The sequence below is a fragment of the Brachyistius frenatus genome, unplaced genomic scaffold, assembly GCF_029030835.1.
Source record: "Brachyistius frenatus isolate BFR_SWC_R1_liver_20210118 unplaced genomic scaffold, ASM2903083v1 Contig_3, whole genome shotgun sequence".
In the NCBI taxonomy this organism is placed as follows: Eukaryota; Metazoa; Chordata; class Actinopteri; family Embiotocidae; genus Brachyistius; species Brachyistius frenatus.
In genome coordinates, this window is record NW_027210602.1 from 7,312,015 (window position 1) to 7,326,593 (window position 14,579).

Here is a 14,579-nt window from a genome sequence, read left to right on the forward strand (position 1 = left end):
AATATTTGTGGTGAAGGTTTTAAAGGAAAAACGTATGTGTTCACATGCTTGGCCTATAAAGCTGATTTTGATAGAACACAAAGTTTGTAGCCATGACAGTAGAAATTTCTTCAATTATGAATGTTGCTGCAAAGAAGTTACAAGTTCTAAAACATGTTCTTGAGATATTGAAATCATAATGATGGGATGATGACAGGTTGCTGTGACCTTTGAATTTTGACCCCAAAAGCCTATCGGACAAAATAAACATTTGTGCCAAATTTGAGAGAATTCCATGAAGATGTTCTTTAGACCTGTTAACTAACATGGGAGAGAGGACGGTAGGAACGAATAGACAAAAAAAAGAAAGATGTCTCCGTCCACGGCTATGGCAGTTGAAAAGGTAAGGCTATTCCCAACACAGCCACCGGAGCTGATCGCCGCCGTTCAAGTCAAGTGCGCAGAATCTATTTTTGATAAAAACATTTGGCCGGAGATCGCAACAAGCTGAAGTCAGACAGAGAAAAACAAAGAGTCGGTCAATTGTCTAAATAGAACACCTTGTGAAGCCTCCTAATCGTACATCAGAACACTATGTCAATGTCAAAACAGGTGGCACCCAGCCAGAAGTCAATCGGTCAGAAAAGCTTTTCAAAAATCGGGGGAAGAAAATGACCAAATCAGCTCAGACCAAAACACTCTGCGAATGCCTCTTTGACACTTCCCATCGGGATGTGAAGCCACGAGAAGGAAAGAACAATATAGCATCACACACGCGACATCATTGACATGCACTGTATGTGGAATATAAGGGTTACAGTTTAGGAAGTGTGACTAAAGAAAGAAGTCCTCCAAATAAATAAATAAAAAATACATGAAACAAATTGTTTTTTCCCCAAGTTAAAGTCTGCTGTTTGGTTGATCCATTTAAATACCTCAGACACTTCCAGCACTTGCTGAAATGACTGATACTGTCTTGCCTCTTCTTCTTTACCATCTCCTTCTATTAACAGAATACAACACCGATTTATCTTGCAACTTTGATCCTCAATCTTTTGGAAACAAATCTGTCATACAACCCTGGTTGCAGCCTCTCTGTATGGCTGTGGTGACAGTGGAAATCGTGGTGGTGGGGTGTGGTTTAGCTCAGCTGCAGGGGGGATAGAGTGGGGGAGTGGTCCAGGGAACGGTGCCGGGGAAAGGTGTAATTAGCCCAGCTGAGCCGGATTTGTACCGATTGTCTCTCTCCTATGAAGTGAGCAGTGAGACACCGGAGCGGTACAAGGAGGCTCCTCAGGTGTGGAGACAAAGAGACGTGACCAGAGTTCGGAGGCACGGCAGGAGAGCGCGGGCACGGTGGCAGGTGGCTCTACGGTTCAAATAAACTCCTTGAACTGAGATCGGTGCCTGGAGTGTGATTTGTGTCCGAGGAACCCACGATGGTAACACAAACTTGTTGGAGAAATATTTTTCTTGTGGGTTTGAAACCTCAGTAATCTCCAGCTGGGTAATAGAAAACTCAGAGGAGAGACAGGGTGGGAGAATAAAAGGTCAGGTCTTGGTGAGAAAAGAAAGTGACATTTCCCGGTCTGAGCCTTGGAGAAAAAAAAAAAAAAACTGTGAAAGTGAATTGAGAACTTCCACCTTTCAACATCTCAAGAGTCATCTTTGAACCAATAAAGCAGAAACTGAGAATAAAGATCACCTCTGAAGATCGTGATTTGAAAAGGTGAACTGCACCTTTCCAGAGAAACACAATTTAGATTCTGTGTTTTTAATATATTTTTCAATTGTTTGTTTATCAGTATTGCACACATAATGCCCATTGAGGGTGTAACTGTGGGTACAGGCTCTAAAAATAGCATTTTTAATAATATGTTTTTGAGTGAAAACACGCTGGGAAGATATGGATTAAAGGATTTAATGCTACATGTCTTTGTGCCATACAAAACCTACCAATAAATCCTCAGGCTGTGACACAAATAATACACTTCTTCCTGTGTCGGTATAGATTACTGGACATTTAAACCATCTACTATAGATGTGCAAATCGCCTCTAAGACTGCACACTGCAGGAGCATTTTCCTTTCAGTTGTTAGTGTGGCACTGCATTGAAAGCCTGGGTGCATCAGTAATTATACGCTTTTTAAATTCCCTCCAAATCTGACAGCCTGCAGTGTGAGAAAAATTTAGTGGATGTTCATAAATACAATTTATATTTTAAAAGTGTTTCATAACAGACTTCCCCATATGATAGATTTTTTTTATTGACTGTAAAAGGCTCTTTGGACTTCAGAGATAAGTTTTCAGCAGCAACTGCGAGGTTCATAATAATGGCACTAAGGATCCACTGTGTATAAAGAATATATTGCAGAATGAAATACACTGCTGGCTGAATTGTAAGTAGCAGTGCCACTCATATATCAATACAGGTGGGGATTATTCTGCACCTTCCCCTTCTTCAGTTTGCATTATGCACAATTGACCATTTTCACAATGGGGCTGAACTGCAACAACCTTCTTTAGAAAGAACAAAAAAAAGAGAGAGGGAGAGAGAGAGAGAGAGAGAGAGAGAGAGAGAGAGAGAGAGAGAGAGAGAGAGAGAGAGAGAGAGAAAGAGAGAAAGAGATAGAGAAAGAGAGAGAGAGAGAGCAAGGAAAACCCAAGAAGCCAGTGGAGCTACAGATGTTTCACACCCAAGAGGGTAAACAGCATTTGTAGGGCATGAAATTGATTCAAAGCTTTTTGATGGGGAAAGAGAGGAAACGAAGAGGAAAGAAACATCTAGGTAAAATAGAATCAAATAAGTTCATTTCAGGCGAATTGAAAAGAAAATGGGGAAAAAAAATAAGAGAGACGTTTATATCTTTATTCATATTAGAGAAGGAGGATTTTTTTTTTTTCTCTGAAGAGGAAAATCACTGAGGCTGGCGAGTGCAGTGTTGTAAGGTGATCTCAGCAGGCATCTCACCTTTCAGGCTGAAGACCCAAGGCGAGCTGTGAGACACACATATTGTTCTGTTTTTTTGCATAGCACCTCTGGTTTGAGGGGAGGTGACATCTCCTTAAAGTACAGTGAGCTGTCAAGCCTGAGGCTGTGTATGAGAATAGGTGCTACATCTGTTTTAATGCTTTTCTCCCCATAATCCTTGAAATGGGATTGAAACATAGGAGCATTTATTTCATTGAAAATGCCTTCTTTTTTTTCTACATTTCGAATGTAATGCTGATTATCGAAAGAGATAATAAAAAAGTTTAAAAAAATGCTAAATTAAAAAAAAAAAAAAAAAAAATTTTTTTTTTTTTTTTTTTAATATTAAACCAGGCAAGCGGTATTAAACCATTTTCAGATTATTACTTTTTTACACTTGGACCATTTTTCAGTCTTTTCGGTAGGTTCAGCAGCACCATTGACTTCAGAGGCCTGGGCCACTCCAGGCTGCACCATGAACTCTCCCAGGTCAATCACTTAGTTCTCTCTTCAGCAGACACAGTGTAATCCCAGATCAAAGGTCTCCGAAAATCAGGACAGATTCTCTTGGGTAACAGCCACACGACTGACATGGAGCTGCATTTATTATTATTATTATTATTATTATTATTATTATTATTATTATTGTATGTATATATCTTGCTATCTTAATTTTACTTCTTTGACTATTTTGTTGATCCCAAGCTGTTTTCAGTGTATCGATGAATCAAATCATTGCTATAGCAACTATGTCAAAATCTGTTATCTGCCTTTACTGTTAAAAGTACAAACTACAGCTGGTTGATGAGGATATCATTAGTTCTGCAGGTATTTGCTTAGTTTGGATTTTTTCTTTTTAAAGGCCTGATGATTGAATGGGATAAAAAGTTAAGGAATCACCAACGTTACACAGTTTATTCTAAAGAGAAGATGAATGTCTGTAACGAATCAAGTTACTTTATTCAACACCACTTCTACGTCCTGGTGATGTGAGAGGAAAATCTGGGAACGTCCATGTCAGTAGGCAAGAAATCAGACCATGGAATTACTTTTTGGAAATTAAGTGAATTTGTAGCCATCAGTGTTATTAGAGTGTACGATAGAAGGATCCAAAAATAGCCAAACATTTAAGTAATGTGACGTCCTGCGCAAATGTTAAAGCTCAGTTGCATATTTTTGCCTGTGAACCCCTAAAACAAAGCACCATGCACTATATATTGACCTATTATCAAAGATGGTCTATGTCTGGATTGTGATGCCTTCAACATGGTGTCTGTAAAAAGTAAACCATGTCGTAAAAATATAGTTTTCTGCTTTATTATCATTTTCATCATCATTAGAGCCCTCAGATATATTGTGTGACTCTCTGGGATGCTTTAAACCCACTGGTTAGGAATGACAGTATTAGATTACAGATTACTTTAACGGTACCACTCCATTGTCTGTGTAATCCTAAAGCTGTAACACATCAAATTCACTTGAGAGTTGATCTGCCAACTATAATGCAACTTTCTTTTGGATTCACCGTCAGTGTTTGGAGTGGATCAGAAGGTAAAAACACTGAGTAGTTTGTCAAAACTTGAAAGTTGGAAATCTGTGAGTGGGCGGCGAGCGGTGGCTGAACCGACAGCTTCGTTTTGGTTTCTCGCCGGGCCCTTCTGTGCCTCTGAGCAGATGTGCCGAGCAGGAGCTGTATTTCTTAACTCGGGAAAAGTAATGCGACGTCCTGCGCAGGAACATCCTGAGCTTGCCAAACACACAAACACGCACCGAGCGACCACAACGCGCGCGCACACACACATAGCACCAACCGACCACCATCGCTTGTTGTGTTGTAAATCATTGCCCTCTCTCTGGTCTATTAAGATATGGAAAGCTCCACATGGGATTTATACAGTCAATCTATTTTACTAGTCTTTGGTCTCAGTGCTGCCGTCGGGTTCGTTCCTTAAGTGCCTTATCAGTTAAATGCAGCTGTGATAGAGCGTGTGTTCAGCTGCAAATGTGAAAGTGACTTTAGTATGAATGGAAATATACTGTACATATATTTAATGCATATATGTGTGCACAGGTATAATATTCATGTGCCGACTTCATATATAACGTCCTAAGTATTTGTGTAAAAATACATTTTGGTTTACATATATTAACAGTTAAGTGACACTATGGACAGAATTATGACAGATCAAACTCACTTCTGTCTAACATCACACCACCTGTGGCGACATAATCTCCCACTTCATCGTCAGTGTCGTATCAGCATGTTATTAAATTATATATCGGAGAAAATTAGTTCTAGTCTTTGTATCAGATTGCAGAATTTAAGCACATTCATATCTGCACATCTTTTGTACTGTACTGAGGCTGGGCTGCGGGAAGTATTGTGATTTATGAGGTCACTAAGAACAAGAACAACTGTCATAGATGCAAGCATTTCCATGCAAATGATGTGTAATACAATGCTGCCCTCTCTGACACCAAAATAGTTTTAGTTTTTGGACAAATTTGATGTTCAGGGTGTCTAATATTAAAATGTTAAATGGAACACAATGATTTCATGTCTCTTATTCTGTTGGAAAGCTGCTATTTTCCATGCTGCATCACACTGTAGCTGCAGTAATAAAGATTATGTCATGGCCTGGGCAAGAAGCCAATTAAATTCTGCTGTGCATTAGTGAAAGGCACAATAAAAGTGAAAAAAAAAAAAAAGGTACCAAAACTAAATCTCATTTCTTGAAAGGTTGTTACACCACTGGATTGGGTATTTGTTGCTGCGGTATGTTCCCACATTAACAGAGTAAATCTAATAGAGCCAAAGTAAAGCTTCAAGATCAGTTAGAATTGAAGATAACTTTAAAAATATTTTAACACCTGGGCATAAATATGACAACAGAGTTAATGCAGCTGACTTCACAAGATGAGCCTTCATGTCTTTAAATACAAACTGAATGAGTAAAGAGACACATGTCAGTTCTAATTTCACTCATTGGAGGAATCAATATACTAAAAATGTTCAGAGGCAGAACTCAGTGTCCTTGGGAAACAGGCAGTTCCACTTTTTGCAGCTGCTGGCTCTTTACTTTAAAAAAACATTACATTTGTTTATTATTTGGACTGAATTTGAAATGAGCATGCAGTTACAAACCACCCTGAAGGTTTTTTAAAGGCATGGTTCAGTACATTCCGAAGGGGAGCGCTTCACAAGATCTCGCAGACATCACTGATTTAACAAATAATTTCACCAGCTCTGCCTTTCTTTTCTCGTCCTTCTGCTGAGTGTTTCGGCCACGGCAGCTTTACTGAAGCATGACATTACAGTCGGCGAGTATCCACTCTGCCCCACTCACACCAGCTCTGGGATTGTTCGCTGCGCTTTTGACATCGCTTTTTCATTTTTGAACACATTTTTAACACATTTTGTAGCAGGCAGCTGATGTGCATTGAAGATATTCAGTCTCTCACCTTTTTTTTTTCCTTCATTTCAAGTGCACAAATGTTGCAAGAAGAAACTAAGCACTTACCAGTATTATATATCTTGTGTAACTAAATGTCCCTCAAAGGCTTACATAAACTCATTAAAACAAAGATTCAGCGAGGATGTAACGAGTGAGGGGATACATAACAATGACATTAACCTTTTACCACCTGTTGTTTTGCCACTTCCAGCATAGAGACCTTTTACAGAATGCTACTAACTGTGCTGTGAAAATGCACATGTAGTTTGTGTTTCACAGAGTATTTGGTTTGGTTTGGGTGTTTCAAACAGAAGTAGTTGCTTTCAATATAAGAGAACCCATTAAAATTGATGTTGTATTCAGAAGGAAATTAAGTAAATATATGCATACGTTCGACACAATCAAGTAGTCCTGAATGGCACGCTGGGCCAGACATGACCAGTTGTCTGATTATCTGGCTCTGGCTTTTATAGTGAAGTCCAACTGTTAAATATCTAGAGCCCAGCAGAAATATTTTTCATGTGTTTGCTCTGCAATAAATCAAAAGCCTGTGTCACTTCAAGCTCGTATTGAAATGTCACGCTGCAGGGCGATGCTGTTGATCAGTGTAGGGCACATGGACGAAAAGGATGTGCAGCAGATCAAATACGGGACACAAGAAAGAAGCAGAGGGTAGGGGTCGTGTTGGTTTAACACAGCAGATAGGATGGAGAAAACATGGGAGTAAGGAGTAGTGGCATTCAGTAAGATTTAAGAAAATTTACGAAAATGGCCCAAAGCTTTAGACACGCTATTAAAATAAGTCTTGCTGGCTAATAAGTTCTGAAACTTACATATTAGCATTACTAGCAATGTTGTGTTAGCAGTTAAAGTTGTACTATGGCCACAGCAAAAAAAAAAACCACAAACATTAGTTCAGTCAGTAGCAGAATCGAGTTAAGAGTTTGGCGTCTACAGTCCGGCCTCACTGCTCCCCGCAGATGGAATAACATTGAGATATTGAAGAGTAATGAATATATATCTTGCAGGTGGATGCTGGAGTGGTGGGGCTAAACCATCGACTGTATATAAAAGTGGACACAGCTTCCGGGTCTGAAAAATGAGACCAGTGATTTAAAGTATCGAGGGCCACTAGAGGTTGACTCGAGGGCCGCCAGAAGAGATTCTGGCTCCATAGACTCCCATTCAAGTTTTTTTTACAATGCTCGCTGATGTTAAATTTAAGTTTCGGGGGACATTTTTTGTGTTTATATGACAGTTAGATGCAAAAGCATAACAACAGAGAAGACAGCAGCGTTGTTTCCCTATTTTAATATGAATATGAACATATCACATAGCACAACAATAACATCATTGCACTGTTAGTTGTTTGTTGGTTTGTTTAAATATTTGCACTATTGTTTCATTTGTTTATTTTTTTATTTTTATTGTCTATATTGTGCATTTTTACATTTTTATATTTAATATTTTTCTGTTATTTTTATTGCTTTACTCTGCATCTATAAATGCTGCTGTTTACCCTTGCGGAGTTAATAAAGTCTATCTATCTATCTATCTATCTATCTATCTATCTATCTATCTATCTATCTATCTATCTATCTATCTATCTATCTATCTATCTATCTATCTATCTATCTATCTATCTATCTATCTATCTATCTATCTATCTATCTATCTATCTATCTATCTATCTATCTATCTATCTATCTATCTATCTATCTATCTATCTATCTATCTAGAGCAAACATGTACTTTTGCTTTTGGAAACTGAGCTGGTGGAATGGGCATTTTGCCTCTGCATTTAAAGGTGGGCAGTACAAATAATAGGTGGATGTACTGTATGTTAGCAGAGATTGGTTATGTAGTCCACTGGATTTAATAAAGCTTCTATAACTGGTATGTATATATTAGCATTTGACTATAATATTTAAATATAGGTTTAAATATAATTTTTCCAATGTTTCTAAAAAACTAAATCGTGCGTCATTATTAGAGAAAATGACTGATTACTAAAGAGTGAATAAAATGCACTCCTCTCTATTTTAACTGTGAGTACTGCAAGTAACTCTATTACCATCAGCAATATCAACACTATTGACCTCCACCTGATCCTGATCCTGTCTGAGCTGCTGAATCAGTTGCTTCACCCTTCTCTCAAAGTCAGCCTAGATCTCAGTCTGTATGTAACCCCAAACTATCAATCATCAGTGACAAACTTCCCATGACCTGATGACAAACCCAAACTATATGTGTAAGCACATGAAAAAAACATCAGGATGAAACATATGTTTGATTGTTGGGGAACTGAGGGAAAATAAGTATATCTAGAAAGAGTGAATCAAAAGAGAAGAGTGAAATTCAAATCACAACTATGTAACAAGCATCCTTCTGAAAACAGCACGTCATTTTGGAGCCATTGATCATACTCCCCCATGCTATGAAGTCAAACTTGTGCAAGTTCCCGTTCCTGTTTTCTCCTTAGATGATAAACTGAGCCGAGGACGAACAGAATGGAGCCTGAATCAATACCTCCATTTACAACATGAAAATTACCTGTGGAGAGAGAGGGAGAGGAAAAACAAACCGATAATCTTCCAACTGTCATTCCCCTTGTGCAAGGGGAAATCAATCACTGGTTGAATTTCATACAATGTGCACCTTGGAAATCACAATCATTCATCACAATAGGTACATCCACGAGTGGAGCATGATGGTAAACATACAAACAACAACAGCAGACACACTGACTTTTTTTTTTTTTTTTTTTTTTGCCTTGTTGCTCATCCAGGATTCTCTGAAATTTTCTTTTTTTTTTGTTCTTTTAAAAGCACAGAGACAAAGCCAACAAACATGTGTCCATCCTTTTCTGTGAAGCATTTACAAAAGAAAATTGCTCAAAAGTAAGCCCACAAAGGACAAACCAAACACTATAAAGGGCCTTTCATATTTTTCACCAGTGTCACGGCCTCCGAAGATTCTCTTGACACCACAAACATTAATACTTTGTTGCATAACTATACTAAGTGGGTATTTGACTTCCAAAACACAGCTGACCCAGCTCAGTACTGCACCTGAGCGGCTCTTTTTGTCGACATACGTGGAACGCCTGAGCTGCTGTTGCTGCTTTACTAAAGTGCTGCTTATGCTATGCCTTCTTCGTAGACACAGTGCTGGAATGCATTGATCATAACTTCAAGGCTTGTATTCTATTATCCTCAACTCCCACACCAGAGCTTTATATATATATTTGAGCCTATATGCTACACAGTATTGGCCTTGGAATTCTAGTTTACTATGAAACCATTTGAATGACGCCATTTACTTGCTGCATGATGGGTGCTTGAAACAAGTGTGTGTGTTTTATGTGACTGTGTGTGGAGTAGTGAGAAAGTACAGATCTTATCTTACTGTGGCCCTCTGCCCCATGACTCCAGTATCAAGACTTAGGCTTCGGGGCCTAATGTCAACTGCAAAGCCAAAAGAATAGAAGTGGCACGCCAGCATCACAGACCTCCCACTCATCATGCTTCACTGCTATCTCATCCTAACTTCCCTACGGATAATGACCATGTTCCTGTCTGCTCCACGTATGTATGTACATGTTTACGTGCCAACACACACAAAGAGAAAGGGATAGAAAAGACAGTGTGCAGGAAGTCTTTAAGAGGTGATCAGACTTAGAAAAAAAGCTACAGAAAAAACGGATGGGTCCACCCAAAATTGTAAACAGGAAGCTGTTATTTTCCCTTGTTCAGACTGTCATTTATTGATTTTAAACATGACTCAAATCATTCTATAATCTTTGTTTGGGTCATTTAAACCCTCACCAAATGGTTTCTTATATCCAACCAAGCCGTTTGTTCGGCCAGATGTAACCAATCTGTATATTTATGTGTCTTTTCCAGACTTTTCCCGATCCACATACTGTCTCCCTTACAAAAACATACATGATGGGTTTTGCTGGAAAAAGCTCAGCTGCCCTGACAGAAAGCCTTTCAGTGGCCTCCCTTCTACTTTGGGTGTAATAAGGCAAGTTTGAGATATCCACTCCTACTGCGCTCAGAAAGCGGGGCAGCGAAAACAGTTCACAGTGGCTGAGGACGATAAGATGACGTGCGGGCTAGCTGACAAAAAAAGATGACAAGATAGCATGTGGGGTGATGGGGGAATAAATAATTACATACAAAGAGATGTCAGAGCCTTGGCAAGAAATGGTTTGGTTGCCCAGTGTCCATCATGTTCTATTGTATATACACACACATTATATGTATATATTGTTTTTTTAGTTTTTTAGTTTTTTTATTTTTGTTTTGTTTCTCAACAGCACTGCACAATGCTGCAAATTTGCAATTGATCATTTTGACCTGACATTTAAATTGCCATTTAGATATTGGGATGCAATTATACAATATACAGGTTACATTGCAATATTTACAGTTACAAGCAGCAGAAAATAAAAGTTGAGCTATTTAGTATTTCATATTGGACATATATATTCATGTTTGTTAATTCCGGATTCTGGTTAAAGGAATGCTCCACTTAAAAGCTAAGTCTGTAGTGCTTCCTCAAGGAGGACCGACTCTTGGCTTGGTTACAATGGGTGGTCCTAATAGCTTTCAACTGTGTTTCAACCAGCATCAATGTGTCCATCAAAAAAAAAATCCTGTTTTAAAATCCACTTTTCAGTTGTTTACTTTTATATAGAGACATGTAGAATAGTCAGTTCTTCCTGAATCATACCAGTGCGGCTACAGCACATCACTCGCTCGTTGCTTGTTGCTAGTTAGTTTGTTTATTTCTGGTGCTCATGACCAATAAGAGTGTTGTCGTTGGCAATGGATTCTCAAAAAAACTGGCTATATTTGCATTTTATGTTGTTGTTTTTTATATGGAATATTATTCTAATTTGTATTCTTTTCTCTTCCAGGAAGTGGGTGCCATTGGGTGGTGATTGATTTCATCTAGACGTGGGGGGATTTTGTGCAGACTCAAAATCAACGCTGTAGAACAATTAAACCAAAAAAACATAAATTATCTCACAGTTTTAGCCCACAGTTTATAGTTTGAGCTGTGCATGCCATGAATACTATCCAGACCTATCATACCTGTTTGTCTTTCATAGTTTTTCTCCTACAGTCAGTCCATGCTTCCGTTTCTTATTTTTTTCTGCTGTCGTTCATACAATTCACTATTTCAGAGAGACGGTATTGTAACTATATTCTTTTGCAAGAATTTGCATACTCATAACCTCTGCGGCAGTCGGTGAACTTCCCGCTCTTGCACAGTTCATGTTTCACCCACTTACATCCCCATTAAGCATATTCCACCTGGTGCTTTGTATCGGGCTGACTTCAAATGTCAAACAAGGTAAACGCTCGTTTGGGAAGGAGGAGAACTTCCTTGACAGTGACAATGCAGAAAGCTTTTCCTATAAACTGAGGGAAGCTAAATGTCATGATGAATATATAAATATGGTCTGACTGCCTTCATCACTCCATCAATCTTCTGTTCGTCTGACTTGCATCAAACAGCTCTTGTCAAAATAATGTTTTTCTTTAGGTAGGTAGGTAGGTAGGTATATACTTTATTAATCCCCGAGGGGAAATTTTTTCGCCACAACAGCATACATACAGGAGCAATAATAGAAACAATAGAATAAAATAATAATAGAATAAAATAATACAATAGAAAAGCAATAAAATAAAAAATATAAATATAAAATATAAAATGCACAGTACATACAGTATATATACAGTACATTAAATATCTATATATATTATATACAACAAACCAATAAACACAGTCAACATATATATATATATATATATATATACATACGGTACAGTATATATCTATATTTTTCCTCATATGCAGCTTGCCATATTAACAACTAATAATATCTTGTTCACTTTGTTTCATTGTTTATGCAGATATGTGTACAATTGGCAAATGTAAAAAAAAAATTAAAAAAAAGGTTTACACAGCAGGAGAGTTATTCATACAGAGCTTTATTGCATTCATCAGCATAGTTTAACAATTTTAGTAACATTAACTTGTAATGTTACGTACAATTTTCTCACTTTTTCATATGTTGATTGCCATGCTTGTACTTGCAATGTTTTATAATTTGATAATTAGCTAAAAGGCAGCATTGATTGTTCCCAGAATGAAGTACCGTATTTTTTCTTTTGATCAAATAGTGTTCAACTTAAATTCAACTCTACACCCTGCCTATTACCTCACTGGCGTCCGCAGTGTTGGACAATAGACATGGTGAGAGCTGAAACAAATCAACTTTACACTTTCCTGTAACTCATATTTTGCAGCATGCCAGGTAGTGGCTTAAGAGATGCTCTCTGCAATACACTGAAATTTGAATTACAAATACGCTTACTTGCACTTAAACCTCAATTTATAATGTCATATTCAGCCAAACTACTTCCCCCGCTGTTGTACTTAGACCATCTGTAGACTTTTAAAGCTCTAAATAGAGAGGGATGGGAGACTTGATCATGTTTATTAAGTCTGCTTGGCTTCATGTTCAGAATCGTGCTCTGCAGCAGCCTACAGGAATGGTGTGGCGTGAAGCTGAGTAGATGTGAAATGTGGGCACAAGCTGTGGGCGAGATCCACTTCCTCTGTCTCCATAGAGATGACAGGGAGACAGGAAGGCCCTCTGCACACTAGGCCGTCACTAATTCAAGATGGCAGCCACAGTCAGAAGAGCTGGCATCTAATGATAATGTGTCTGAGGAGGTCATTGCTGGTGACAACAGTGCAAAACATCTGTTTGTAGCTACGATGTGAAATACCTTGTATCATTTTCTGCTTGATAGAACTTTGTCCTCTGCCATCTGCCCATAATGTAACATTTATCAGTGACACAGAATTAGAAAAAAATGGACCATCTGGTTATGAGAGAAGGTCATTTGCCTTTATTTACAATTGTGTCTCACTGCAGTAGTCTCTACGGACACTGTCCTTCTTCCTTAAAATAAGAACTGTGAACACTTTGCAGTGTATTTCTGCTGAAAATCACTGTGTAGTGCTGTCAAGACCTTAAAGGGAAAAAAAAACAAATCAAATGTAATTAGGCTGGTATCACACCAAAGTGTGCATCTGGGGTCAGTCCACTAGAGGATACCATGTCAGTGTCATGTTTTGCCTTGACTAGGTGTGCAAAGTACACGCATGTCTGACCAGGAAGGTCATCTCACAGTGGTAATGTGACAAAGTACAATGACTGAGTCCTGACCACGAAGAGGTTGGGGGTGGTCGCACGGAACAAACACACGATTTTCACCTGCATGACTGACATTGGAGTCCGTGAGAAAGAAATGGTCGACATGGATTTCTTTTACGTTACATACATATTTATCTATGTAGCGTACCCTAAGTAACTTATGTGATGTATGTAATGTTAATTAAGTGAAATTGCTTTTTTTTTTTTCCAAACCATTATCTTTTCTTAACGTTAATCACATAGTTTTGGTTTCCTAAACCTAACCAAATTGCAATTGTGTCATATTTAACACAAACCGTGATATTTTCCCAAAGCTAATCACATGGTTCTTGGTGCCTAAACATAAAGGACCTTACTTTTCATGCCAAAGTGCTGTAATATATGACACTGATATGTGGATTGAGGGGTACATTACACACTTTGGTGTGATATCAGATTGAAATAATCACAGGAGGTAGAGTCTTCATAAGGCGCAAGATCTTCAAGCTGCATCTGAAGGTATTTGCCTCCACACCGTTTCCAGTGTTTATACTGAGGTAATGGCATTGAGCAGTTCTTGTAACTTTTCAAAATCACCGATTATTCCAGCTTTACACAGCTACTGATTGAGAGCATGAAGGTACAGGCAGAATTTAAACATCTCTGTCAAGCGTTCTATTGTATTTTTCTACTACTATGACTCTGACTGTCACTTTCTGTGTTCAAATTTGAGTGAAAGCTTATGAATGCCTTTTAGGAGAGACTGTGCAAAGGTATTTGCCTTTAACCTTATTTGAACAATTTTGTATTGTGCCTGCAAAGACAGTGGGCATAGAGAGCGACAGTCTGATGCAGCTGGAGGAGGCAATGATGGTCGGCTTTTTGCCTGCCTTGCGTGGCTATTTGGGACAGGTCTAAATGCATTTGCCTTCTGGTTTGATCTGTTGAGCAT